At 40.5% G+C, this 12,764-nt stretch overlaps 1 long non-coding RNA gene across 1 annotated transcript in view; it reads left to right on the top strand.

The window, feature by feature from the left end:
* Window positions 1-698: 698 nt before the first annotated feature.
* Window positions 699-12,764, top strand: part of LOC108640605 — a 142,280-nt gene continuing 130,214 nt past the window's right edge. The window contains exons 1-2 of the long non-coding RNA XR_001921300.1: window positions 699-869; window positions 3,055-3,360. This is a non-coding gene — a long non-coding RNA (uncharacterized LOC108640605). The remainder of the gene's footprint in view (window positions 870-3,054; window positions 3,361-12,764) is intronic.

Here is a 12,764-nt window from a genome sequence, read left to right as displayed (position 1 = left end):
TCGGGCCCATCTTTGCACTTTACGCAACAGGTAGGGATGCCAGGAGCTGGCGGCGGTGGCACGGAGCCGCGGCCAGGAGCTTTCGGGGGCTCTTTTTTGTTACGGTCTCTGGAAAAGAGCGAAGGGGAGGGGGAGGAGAGGCAACAGTCTTCCGAAATTCCCCTTCAGTTGTTTATTTCTGTACTTCCCGTATCCATGAAAAAAGAGTTCGTTTCGCAACTCCCGAGTTTTATATTGTTTTGTATTTACTTTTCCCCCCCTTCTCTTTCTTTTAAAGTTATTTTTCTTTACGTCCTGCGTTTGCCCATCTCATTCCGGGAGATCAAACTGTCCGAAAGCAGATCCCCAGAGGCTTGTCCTCACTGACAGTCGGGGGAATCCAAACAAAGAGGTGCATCTACCGGAAATAATGATTTGAGAGATGGTTCTCTCCCTTTCCAACCCCCACTCCCCCGCCTTGAATTAAATTGTTTTCTTTTTCTGGGAGGTTCAGTTCGAGGGAAGTTTTGCGCTGGAGCCGGGGTCGCGGCTGAGAAGGGATGGAACAGACGGAAAGTTGCGGTGGTGGGAGGAGGCGGGGGGCGAGGGCAGAACGGGACCCCGGCGGCGCCCGGGCCGCGGGGGGAGCAGGGGCGCGGGGGACCTGCCGCCGCTGCCGGCTCTTTGTCTGCTCGGGCAACTTGAACAAAAGGAGAAACTCGGATTAACTCTCCATCTCTCCCTCGCCTCTCCCGGGTTATCTCATCTTCGGCAACTTTATCCGGAGAGATTTACTCAACTTTCTCCGAGCTCTCCCGCCGCTTAAAAGTAAAGAGCCCCGCCGTAGGCTTCGAAGGAAATCTGGTTTCACAGTTTAGAGAAAGGAGAAGGTACGTTTGGACTTGGGGTTTATTGTTCTTTCCCGGCTCCCTCGTCGCTCCCCCCTCCGCCCAGCCGTCCGCGCCTGGGGCTGGGAGCGCAGCGGAGGCGGCTGCGGGCCGGTCCAGCCTTTCCTTTGTACTTTTGGGAGCACATGCAGGTATTTTTGGGGAGCGTGAGGCAGTCACTCTGCCTGAGCTCCGGTAATGAGGGCTGGGGGGCACTACTCGAAGGGGTCTTGTCTCCTTCTTGTGCCTGCTTTGTGTTTTATTTTAGGGGCTTAACTTACTTCTTTTTTTGTGCGGAGGGAAGTGGACTGGGACGGCTTTCTGGGTCGGACTGTGTTTTCAAGAGTTGAGACAGAGGAAAGCTGAAGACAGTGGAAACTTTTTGGGATTGTAGAAGTCCTGGCGGCCCTGGCCAGGGAGTGGGGGGCCAGTGGTGGCCGTGGGGCTGGGCAGGGCAGCACGCAGCAGGACCAAAGTGGGGGCTCCGCCGTGTGCCAGCTTGGGTCGGGGGGGGTCGGGACACACAGAGAGTCTCACATTTGCTGCTGTGGAACCATCCTAGGGGAACAAGGTGCACAGAAGTGCCGAGGGACAATTTTAGGAGGAGAGGGACTGGAGGGAGGACTTTGTTCTTCCGAATGCGTTGATCATAGCGAAAGGAGAGAATAGAATAGGTCAGTCCAGGCTGTCCCTTGGTCGGCTGAGCTTCCCCTGCACGGTGCAATCTGCTTCATCCCTTTGTAAACGCAAGAGTCGTTTTAGGTCTTGTTCCGTTCCTTTTGGTATTCGCACTTTCTAGAGCAAGCATCGAAACTTCAGAAAACTTACTCATGTGCTCTTTGTACTTTTCTTAATTATCTTGATCAATGTAATATGTTATTATTTACCCATACTTTTTTCTATGCTATGTAACTACTATAACTTTTTTCTCATTTTTTTCGTCCCTATTCACTACTTTCTCTTTCCTGTGTTATTTTCTTGTCCCAATTTCTTAGTTGTCACTCTCTCTCCTTAGATCTATCCGTGTCAGAATTTCTGAAGCCTCTACTTTTTCCCTTTCTGTTGTCACTCCTTCTCCTCCTTCCTGATCCCTTACCACCTACTCTTCTACCTTTATGCTTGCTTGCATTTCTCATGAAAAACTCCTTTTGGTCTTTCCTTTCATGCATGCATAGGTATACTGAAGTTTCTCCTGATGTGAAGCAAACATAAAGCTTCTTCTTGTTCTCTCTTCTAAACTCATTCTTCTGTGGTCGACCCTATCTGCATGTTACTCAGTTGCACAGACGGAGCTTCTAGCAATAGTTCTTCACCAATATTCACCTTCTCCTTTCTTCTTGTCTTTATCTCTGTGTACAGAGACATCTTCCAGTCTCTAAAAGCTTCTTTTAGTTCCTCTCCCTCGTCTTTGGTGCAGAAATTTGTTCTTTCTACTTTCCTGCACTCCCATCTTGGCAGATGTGATGATGTTCTTCATGTCATTGTTCCATCCCATGTAGAGTACTAAAGTTTTTCTCTCCATTCCTCATAGTCCCCTTCCCAACCTAAGCAAAATTTGCTGTTCGTACTTCTGAAGGAATTGCACAGAGGGAGTACCAGAGTAGACAGACGTGGGTTTGGACTCTTTGGCTTGCTCCCAGATAGTCCAAGTGTCAACTGTAGTTCTCATAGTCCAGGTCTCAACTGAAGTAGCACATCTGCTGGTGGAGGTGCTGTGGGGACACTGAGATAGGGCTAAGGAGGGAAAAAAGGTCACCATTAAGTTCTCTCATCCATTGGACCAATATGTTTCCTTCAAAAGTGTCGAGGAGATTTATTTTTGCTGCTTGGGGCTTTTTTATCGACTTACTGTTTTCATTAGTTTTGAAACACCTGCAGGGCAGTTGAAGAGCCTTTATATTACCTTTCTTTCCTGTCACTTCAGTACTTTCTGGAATATAAGACTGTGCAATCTGTAGAGATATATGTAAGACTTTTTCTTAAATCTTCTTCTGTTACACTCCATCCTGGTGATGTTTTTAAAGCAAAATGCCATCTTCAGGCTTTGAGTTTAGGAGGTGTCTAAATCTGTGAAGAAATATGTGTTTGAAATTATTCAGAAGAATGAAACTTTATATTTGTATGTTAGTCCCCAAGTGGTGTGGCAGTTACTGTTCTGAACTAACACTTCTTCCTCTTATTTGAATAGGTCAAAACATGGTTGTCGGGAAAATGGGATGGTTGCCAGAACATCAGTCTGTGATGGGTGCCATACTGCATTACTCTTTGAATGGTGGAATACATCTTGGGATTCTTCAGGGGTGCTTAACGTGGTACAAAACCGTACAGCTGCTTAGCATCTTAAATGTTTGCATTCGTACATAATTGTTAATGGTCTCCTGGGGGAAGTGGAAGAGTCTCTCGAAGCTGAAACTTGTGGATATTGTAGAAAATGCTGCTGAGACCAGTTGGATTATATCAGAACCTGACATCAGAGTTCTGCAGCTGATGAAAGGTATGCTTCTCCCCTGTTAAAAAAGTACTGTGCCTCATACATCAAAATACTAAGTGTGTTGTCTTTGTTTTAAACAAACTTGCCTTGTAAACTTTTTTCTTTTTTTTTTGTCTTTGCCTTGATGTTGATACCTACTGATAGTTTGGAGTGGTGTAATCTGACAGAAATGGTTACTAGTGGTTTGACAGTGTTTATATCTTAAATGTAAAAGGAAAAACCAAACGTGAAAGTTTTTTTGTTTTCATAGTTAACTTATATTTTCAAGATAATGACTTCACTAGGTCTGTGAGTGCTTAGCAGCTCTAGAAAATGAGACTAGTCAACTTTTAAGAAAAACAAACTAAAGACAATTTAAACACAGCTTTTTCTGCAGTCCTGATCTTCCAAATAGCCAATTTTGTTTGAAGACATCACTATTTTGAACTCAAGAATGCAACCGTCTATTATTTAACCTCTCTTCATTCAAACAGCAACAAAAAATCTTATAGATGGCTTGTGTTGGGGAGAGAGAGAGTAAATAAAACTATTTCAGTTAAAAATTCAAGGAATTATTTTGTTTCATATGTTTTTAAAGTTTTGATTTAAGGCTTCTTGCAGAGCCTATTTGAATCCTGAATGTCCTAGTACTGAGAAAGTCTATTAGATGAAGTTCAGTGCTCTGTTTTCTTCTTATTTTATGAGATAATCAGTGTACAAAAATGAAATGGAAACTAGTGGAGAAAACAAGTGGTTAAAGAGTTATTAATGAATAACAACTTATTCTTGAATCTAGATGAAGTGTTAATCCAATAGTGAGGAAATCATTGAGCTCCTTAGTGAATGATAATAACAGCAAAGCAAATTTTAAAAGTATTTAAAATCTGATCATTTTATACCTGTTTTGTGCACTTCATTATAGCTTAAAATGAATGACATGAAAATAGTCGGGTTTGCTGCGTGTTTCAGCTCAACTGATTGGTTCCAGCCTAAACCGTATGTAGGGCAGACAAGTATTCATAATCTTAAGGAAAGTGCTGAGCTGGCTGGCCTACTTTAGAGCAAAACAGAAATCTGAACTAATAATCACTTGTGATCCTTTCCAATTGTAAACAGAGATACAAGAAGCAATACAGTTCTAATTTCCTGGTTCTGATTGTGTTTTAATAAAGACCTACACTTAATTTTCTCGATTATTGAGGATAAGCTTTCTGTTGTGTACTGAATGCAATTAGTGTACGTTTAGATTTACATTTGTAATACTGTTCTGCCTTTATACTGTTTTTGAACTTTGCATGACTTAAGTTAGCCATATGAAAGTCTTCAATTTGAAGTCTTGGAAATGGAAAGTCTTAGGCTGTTTGTGGAAAGAGAAAACAAAGAGTAATAAATGGATTGTGCTGGATAAAAATACTTAGAGCTGCTATCTAGTGTCATCTTGGAAAAGAAGCCCAGTCATTATGTGTCTGTATTTAAAGGAAATCAAAACCGCAGTCTTTTTTTCTTTCTGTGAAGATTTTCTTCTAGTTCAGTTTCTTTTCAGGCACTTGTCATTCTTTAGGAAAAGCATACTGGACAGAAAGTTACACTTCATTTATCTACATGAAAGCTATTAATTTTCATCAACACTGAAAAACGATGGGGAATTTTTACTTATTGTTATTGTAAATAAAGACTACTCCTTATCTTAGCTTCATCTGAAAGTTCGTGTGATTGAATATAATAATTGCCATAGAATTCTAGATATATTATGCAAATTATTAAATATATTTGTGCTTGCTTATATCTGGAATATTTCAAACTTTAATAACTTGGCGACAAACTGTTAAGGTTTACCGCTTATTGGTCTTCAAATTTCTTTGGACTCTTTCCGATAAAATGGAAAGAATCATTCTCCTATTTGGAGATGAGATCTGCAGAAAGGGAAAAAGCAGGGCCAGCTAGGAAATGTTGAGTGCAGTAGTTCCCAACTGGTAGATGTGCTGCATCAGTGGGAGATGAGACCCTTGTGGGGCTTACATAGAGATGGGGAACATGCTTTCTGGGGTGCCCTGGCCAAAGTGTTCCCTGGGAGCAGACCCAGCAAAAGAGTCAGATGAGGCAGGGGTTGGTTGGGTGGAGGCTGAGCACTGTGGCAGAGGAGCAGCACTTGGGCCCTGGAAGGGGTGATGGGGAGCACTTGCCTTACCTGCAGTGGGAAGGAGCCTTGCTGCCCTCAGTGGGAGCTGGTTGTAATGAGCTGGGGAGCTGCTGCTTGAGAGGAGAGTTTCAGGTATATGAGCCTGAAGTGTATGAAAGGGATTGTTTCTGTGTTTTATCTTTGGTTCAATTGGGTAGTCGCTTCCTTTGCTTGTGATGGTCCTGGAAGGTGATGGAAATCCTTGCAGGTGTCCAAGGCAGTGTGGACTTGGAGGTGAGCTCTGAACACCCCCTCACAAGCTTACCCTGGAATGTGTAATCTGGTAGCAGAACTTACAGCTAAACGTAATTAAACCAAATCCAGACAATCAGAACAGTGATTCCTCCTTTGAACTGTGCTCTCAGTTAAGAAAATCTTCTAGCCAATGTACTTGGTTGTTTCAGAACGTGTTATGCTTTATGCAACTGAGGTGAGAGTAAAGATGAGGGTGTCTCAGTCCAGCTGAGGCTGTGTGTGGAAGGGATTTAATAGGCTGCAAGGGGGGCTTTCATGATGCGGTATGTGTGTGCAGGTGAGCTGCAGTGTTGGAGTTGTGTGTTGAGAAGAATGGGCAGAGGAGAAAAGGGCAGGTTTTGTAGCTGTCAGATTTTTAGGTGGAGGAGGAGGTGATATATGGAGTAACTTCCTATCAATTAACATCTAGAAGGGTAGGAAGAAAAATGTAGTAAGGACTTCATTTCTTTGATTGTTCCCTCCCTTGAGTTGAAGTGTTTTTCGGGGTGCACAAACTCCAGAATTCCCAAGTGAGGTAGAAATTTCTGTGGACCCACGTGTGCCCCACTGGTTCATGACACAAAATGGAGATGGGGATGCTTTCGTGAGGGTGTGCTGCCTTTCATCCCTCCTGTGGGAGGCCCCACTCCTGGCAGTGAAGGACAAAGGAGCCTTGTTCTCTGGAGGCTCTATCAGAGTGTCCTCCTCAGGATGAAGAGGCACAGTTTGACTCTTGAGTAAAATTCTGTGAGAAAGCTTCTAGAAATACAATTGTAAGTCCTTGAAAGGGCTCCCAAACAGTCCAAAGAGTATTGTGCAATTATGAGGAGGCTGGCTTGGTATATAGTGACTTCATGATCTTCACTGAGAAAGTGAGGTAGAAACTATAGGACTGGGCATGTTACTGGAATGGTTGCATAGAAAATGGTATTGATAATAGTGTCTGGGTTTTTTTCTTCCTTATTTTGCTGAGGGCTAGTTGAATCTCATGGGCTGAATCATATAGCTTACTATAGTAGAAATCACAATTACAAATACGATGTTTTCTTTTTTTTTTAATTTTTCTACTTTCACTTGTTTGCCACCTTATCATGCAACTTGAGGTACAGTACTCTTACAGAAGCAATATAACCATTGGAGTAAAGTTGTTTCCATTTAGCTGGAAAGGAGAGAGTTTCTGCCTGAAATTTGGGGGTGTGTTTACACAAACCCCAACTCCCCACACCTTCTATTGCAGTTATGCTTGAGAAATAATTGCATTAAGACTTATAATGAAAATGAAGCTTCCAACATGTGACCTGCTTTCTGTAAAATGCTCTCAGTTGTGTCAGGACAGAAGCATATGGTGTCTGGCATAGTTTTCTGTTTCTTGATTGGATTTATTTTGAGTAAATTTCATGTTCATTGTCATAACATGAAATTTATCAAAAACTATTTGTGAAACCTGAGGTGGGATGCTGTTGTGTTTGAGACCTTGACCTTTCCTTGATTGAAAGGCATTGACGTGTTTGGGTTTGGTGGGGGGAATGGATAAGCTAGAGGGATTTAGAATATTTTAATACAAAATTAGATATGGTCTTTGAGGACAGGGACTGTGCTTCCTCTGAAATGTTCCGACTGCTACAAGTGTGGATTCTGTATTTATATCCATGAATGTTGCAGTTTAGTGAGAACAGTTACGTTTAATTCTGCACAAAAGAGAAAAGAAGAGAAAAAGTTCCTACCTAGTCCAGAAGTGCTGGTCTAGGCACCTTTTTTTTTTTTTTATTTTTTTTTGAAACCATAAGTCCTGCATGAGGTGATGAGTGTGGTGTTGCTCTGGATGTCAGCATTACTTCTCCTGCAGGGATAAGAGTGCAGTGAAGTAGAACCACAGATGTTTTCATAGAATTCCTCAAAGGCATGGGAGGTGTGTGGACGTGGAGGGAGGAGGCATATGATTGCCACAAAATGTAATAAGTGGGCAATGGGAGTGGGTAAGATAAAGATGGAGTCTGACTTGATTGTGAGCCACTGATGACTGGTGAGGAGAGGAAGTGGTAAGGCATTTTGAAGATGAGGGCTAGTTGCTAGTGATGGATGGAATAGAGAAAAGAGAGGTGGGTTTTGTGGGAATGGGTGAGAAGCTGTCATTATTTATGTGTCTGGAGGCCTCTATCATCAGAGAATTTCTAATAGGAAAATGTAGTGAAATCTTTAAACGGCTGTGGCATAGGTTGTAAATATCTCAGGAATCAGTAGTATTGTCATCTTTTTAGTGTATGATAGAATTATGCTCTTTCATGCTGTAAAAGGAAACAAATATAACTTTACCTTTGCACCTTTTGAATGAAATTACTCCCAAAATAATTGCAGTCTACAATTGAGGATACAAGTTAATGTCCTGTTTTGCTTTGCAGTGCTGTGCAAGGGAATAATTCATTTAGGTTCGGGAGTCTTATGTGTTATTTTCAGATTATCTCAGAGATGAGACTTAGTGTGGTGGCTCGTTAGTTATCTTTCAGAATTTGAAAATGGGTTTTTAGTTGGTACCAGTGCTACTCTGTGCGTATGCTCCGAAAATAACAAAAGTTGCGATGGCTCCAGAACACCTAAGAAGGTACCCTAGATTATGCAGCAAACATTGCGGTGTATCTAAGCAACTTGCTGCTTTTGTGCAGCATGTGTGGTGTGGTGCCATGTAGGGTGTTAATTTAGACCCGTAAGCTACTTTGTGTAATTGTGCTACTGGACTTCATCTGTCAATTGTTGCTTCTCTGCTGAGCTTGTTGTGATGTAGCTTCAGCTCTGCTGGTGCTGGAGAGGACCTGAGCTGGTGGTAGCTCAGGGGGCTTTTCCTTGGGCTCTCTTGTCATGGGATCAGTTGTGGCTTTGTAGAGAGGCTGTTGTTTTAAGGTTTTGAGCTTCAAGCATTGGAAGATGCACTCTCTTGCCCTTACAAAAGATACATTGTTTTTTTGTTAAAAAAGATAGATAAGAAAGATGATGAAAGATGTGTTATCTCTGGGGCTTAAGTTTGCCTTATTCAAAGTTTTATGATGCCATATAGCCAAGAACTTTATTCATTTGAGCTCCTGGACTAGAGTATGTTTAGATATGGGTCCTTGCCAAAAGTCAGACATTGGAAGGAAGGGTGGTTCTGGTTCACAACTTTTTTTTTTTTTTAATTTATTGAAATCCATTGCACTTGCAAAAGGAGGAACGAAAGAAATGTAATTCTAAACGCAAAAGCTTATTCTTTATCATATCACCTTTCAGCTTCAGTATTTTTATACATTATTTTAATTGTCTTAAATCTATTCATTATATGGCTTTATCGTTTTATAGCTTTCCTTTTGCATACAGGTTAAAATCTATGTCCTAGATCATGGCAGGGCTTGATATGTGTATCCTGCAGGAATTCCAGTGCTTGGGCAGTGCAGAAAGGGGTCTATAACCTGGTGTATGTTTCTGACAGCAGTTCACCTAGTAATAGGACTGAAAAGGAAGTTTTAAGGGCAACAGTAAGAGAATATTGCTCCCATTCCCCCAAGAAACAAATGAACAATTTGCTCAATGTCTGCTGAGATTGGTTTTGGACCACACAATGCATCTAGGTGCAAGATTAATTCAATACTAATTTGTTAAAGATATCTTATTTAATGAAATTCACGATTAACATCTTGTATGCGTTTTAGTGGGTAGAAGCTTAAAACTAATACCTGAAATATTTTCATCAACCAATCTGGGTTATCCAGTGCACTTTTTTTACTGTTTAGCTACCAACATTTGAACTGTTGTGTCTAAATCCTGTCATCTAGGTCAATTATTTGTAGAGCCAAATAATAGTTACTGTTGGCTTCAGCGGTGATACTGATGACTGGTGTTTTTGGAAAATCAGGTTAGACACCAGAGCATCAGTGAGCGTATACACATACATTACATGTTTATATTTTGGATAAAAAATGTCATATACATACACATATACAAGGTGTAGTGCCTGTGGCAGCTTCATGACAAGTGATTTTCCCTCTCTGTTTGAACCAGTGTCTTGTTCATTCCCAAACCTTGCCTCTTGTTTTTTGTTGGTGGTCTTCAATGCTGTGTTCCCTCTTTGTTTTAGATTTTAAGTACTTAAAATAAAACACGTGCCCTGCTAAAATTTAAGTTTGTTTCTTAAAATACATTCATCCCATGTGTATTTTTCTGATGAGTTAAAAACCATACAATGAAAAAGCATCTATGGAATAAGTAGCGGTCAGGCATATACTGAAAGAATTCACTGTAAACAGTTGTAAAACAGTTTCAGTCTCAGGCATACTTCTCACTCCTCCTCCACACCCCTCCAGAAGAGACCACTGAAAAGCAAGTAGGCATAGCTGAAATGTACCTTTGACAGGCACTTAAAAAAATTAGTTTCTTCAGCTGGTAATCAATATGGCTTAATTTTTGACACGTTAATGTATAATGTATATACGTATGCACCCGCTATATCTGTTGGTTTGATGGAATTCATTGCTTTAAATTATGTGCAGTGTAATACTTGAAGTGACTAGAGATTTTTATTTTTTTTATTTTTTTTTTAACATCTTCTGTAGGAGTTGTTGTGAATGCTATCAAAACTGTGTGTGGAATGTTACTTGCTGTGGACTTCATGCAGGGTAGGTGTATTAGAGGCTTTCTGTCTGAGACATGTGAAAGGATGTTTGCAAAGGAAGACCAGAACCATTCCCAGATTGATTTCTTTGCATTTGCAAATGCAAAGAAATCAATCTGCCTCTTTGACCCTGTATGCAATCTGTATGCAGTCCGCTGCTTTGACCCTGCAACATGCAATCTGCTGTACTGCATGTTGCAGTTGAAATAGGCTTTTTTTTCCTCTGAACACTGTTGCAAAAGTCAATACGTTAAGATATGACACATCAGAGAGAATAGGACAGAAAAGAGGCAGAATAAGAATTCATTCTTTTGCGGATTTGCGTGTTTGAGGTTACTGCACAGGGTTATGCATCTTGAGCATTTTCTTAAAGTGTTGGTACAGTCCTGTGAAGCCTAGTTGGGCTGTCTGATGACTCTGTAGGAGAGCATATTCTAGACATTGAAAAATGTCATTATTAAAAATAAGGACTTGCAGACACACTGTGGTCTGTTAGGTAGTTTCTGAAAATGAAAGGGAGGGGAGCTCTCTGATTTGTTGCTCTGCTGTATCAGAAATGGTATATCTGGGTAATATTTGCTGGATTAAAGCAGTATATATTCTAGGCTTCTGATTGTTTAGTGTGAGTAGTGCTGTGCAAACACCTCAAAAATTGCCGGGAGCCGTTTTGCATTTAACATTTTCGTTTGTTGTGGGCAGTAGTATGTCCATGACTTGTGCAAGAGGAGGAGGGTGTCTGTATTTTTATTTTTTATACTGAGTGCTTCCAGGCTGAAGAGAATTATGAAGAAAACCTAGTTATTTCAAGTCAGTTCCTGGATTAATTTCTTGGCAAAAACGTGTTATGGATCATATTTTGCTATCACTGCAAAACACAGTAAGTCAAATAGGGTATCTCTAGTTCTGTTTAGGTAAGATCAGTTTCTTCCATGAAAACCACAAAGAGAATATCTGTGAGGAGGCTGGAGTTGAATGTAGTATAATAACCACGTGCCAGAGAAATACTTGATTGTAGTTAGCTTTTGAGGGTGTTACAGCCACTTAGTGTGTGTCTGTAAAGAGAACCAGGGTGCGTTCATTGGAAGAATATTGGTATATCAGTTGGACAACAAATGTTGTCGTATGTATTTTTAGTGACTTTTTACTTAATCTGCCTCTTGTCTTGGCGTTCAAATATGAGAAATATAGACTGAAGAATATTATCATAAACAGTTGATGTCTGCTTCTGCTGCATAGCAGAGCTGGCAGAATCTATAGGCGTTACTGGCTGACTTATTTTTTGTTTTCCCAAGAAGGAAGAGGAACAAACAATTCATTAAGCATAATAGAACATTTCTTTCGTCTTATAATTTTTATAAGGTTCTTGTTCTGTCTTGACTTTTCAATTCTTGGAGTTAGAATTGCTATGCTAGCTGCACATGCCTTATTATTTCACATTGAAATAAGTAGAAATTGTATTGGAAAAAATTCAGCATGAGAATTCTAAATCAGTTAGTATTAATTTTAAAATGGAATCTCATATATCAAGGGCCAACATATTTTGTTTGTGGAAAATTATCAGTATAGAAGCTCTCTGTATCTTGAACTGAAATGGTTTTTAATTTATGCTTGATTCTTCTGCTAGGTTAATGTTAATTAGTTTAACATATCACTCATAAAAGATGTCATAGTTGAATCATTGTGTAGGTAACAAATCTTGCACTGGCGAGCAATGAAGAAATATTACCTCTATTAAAACCCACACTTAAACTGTGGAGTCAGTAAGGGCTTATGACATTTTGCAGTTATCCAGCTTAATGCATTTTAATGCCTTCGGTGGTGTGAGGTTTTTTCTTGGGAGGCTCTGTGGGGGATAAGCAAGCGAGGCAGTTCTTTGAAATTATGCAATGCAATATATATAGTGTAGCCTGTGCCAAGTGAGAAACCCGGTAGAAATGCTGGCTCAGGTTGGGGTTACGGCTTGGATACTGTGACACCAATTCAACCTTTAAAAAAAAATAAATCTATCCAGTGTTGGGTTATCCAAAGGAAATATACATAAACAGTGGTAAAAAAGCTCAAATATGCTTATATTTAGAACCCAAGTAATTTGATATTAACAACACAGCTAAACAATTATAAGTATGCATGCTCGTAATTAGCTAAATTGTTTCATACATGTGCTGGTTTAAAAGTTAACCAGCAGGGGGAATTAACCCAACTCAAAGGAGAGATTATAAGTCAGAATAACAATTTATTAAAATAATACAGTAAGTACAATAATACAAACAAACAATTGGTCTCAACCCACAAAAACCCAGATGTGTAACCCAGTACCCTGGGGCCTGAACAAAGTGGTGTTCCTTGGGCCCTGTTTGAGTCCAAAGTAAAGGGAGGGGG

This window comes from Manacus vitellinus, unplaced genomic scaffold (genome assembly GCF_001715985.3).
Source record: "Manacus vitellinus isolate BGI_N305 unplaced genomic scaffold, ASM171598v3 scaffold_39_pilon, whole genome shotgun sequence".
Classification (NCBI taxonomy): Eukaryota; Metazoa; Chordata; class Aves; order Passeriformes; family Pipridae; genus Manacus; species Manacus vitellinus.
The sequence above is the reverse complement of the archived record's forward strand: the minus strand, read 5'-3'. Positions and strand labels throughout refer to the sequence as shown.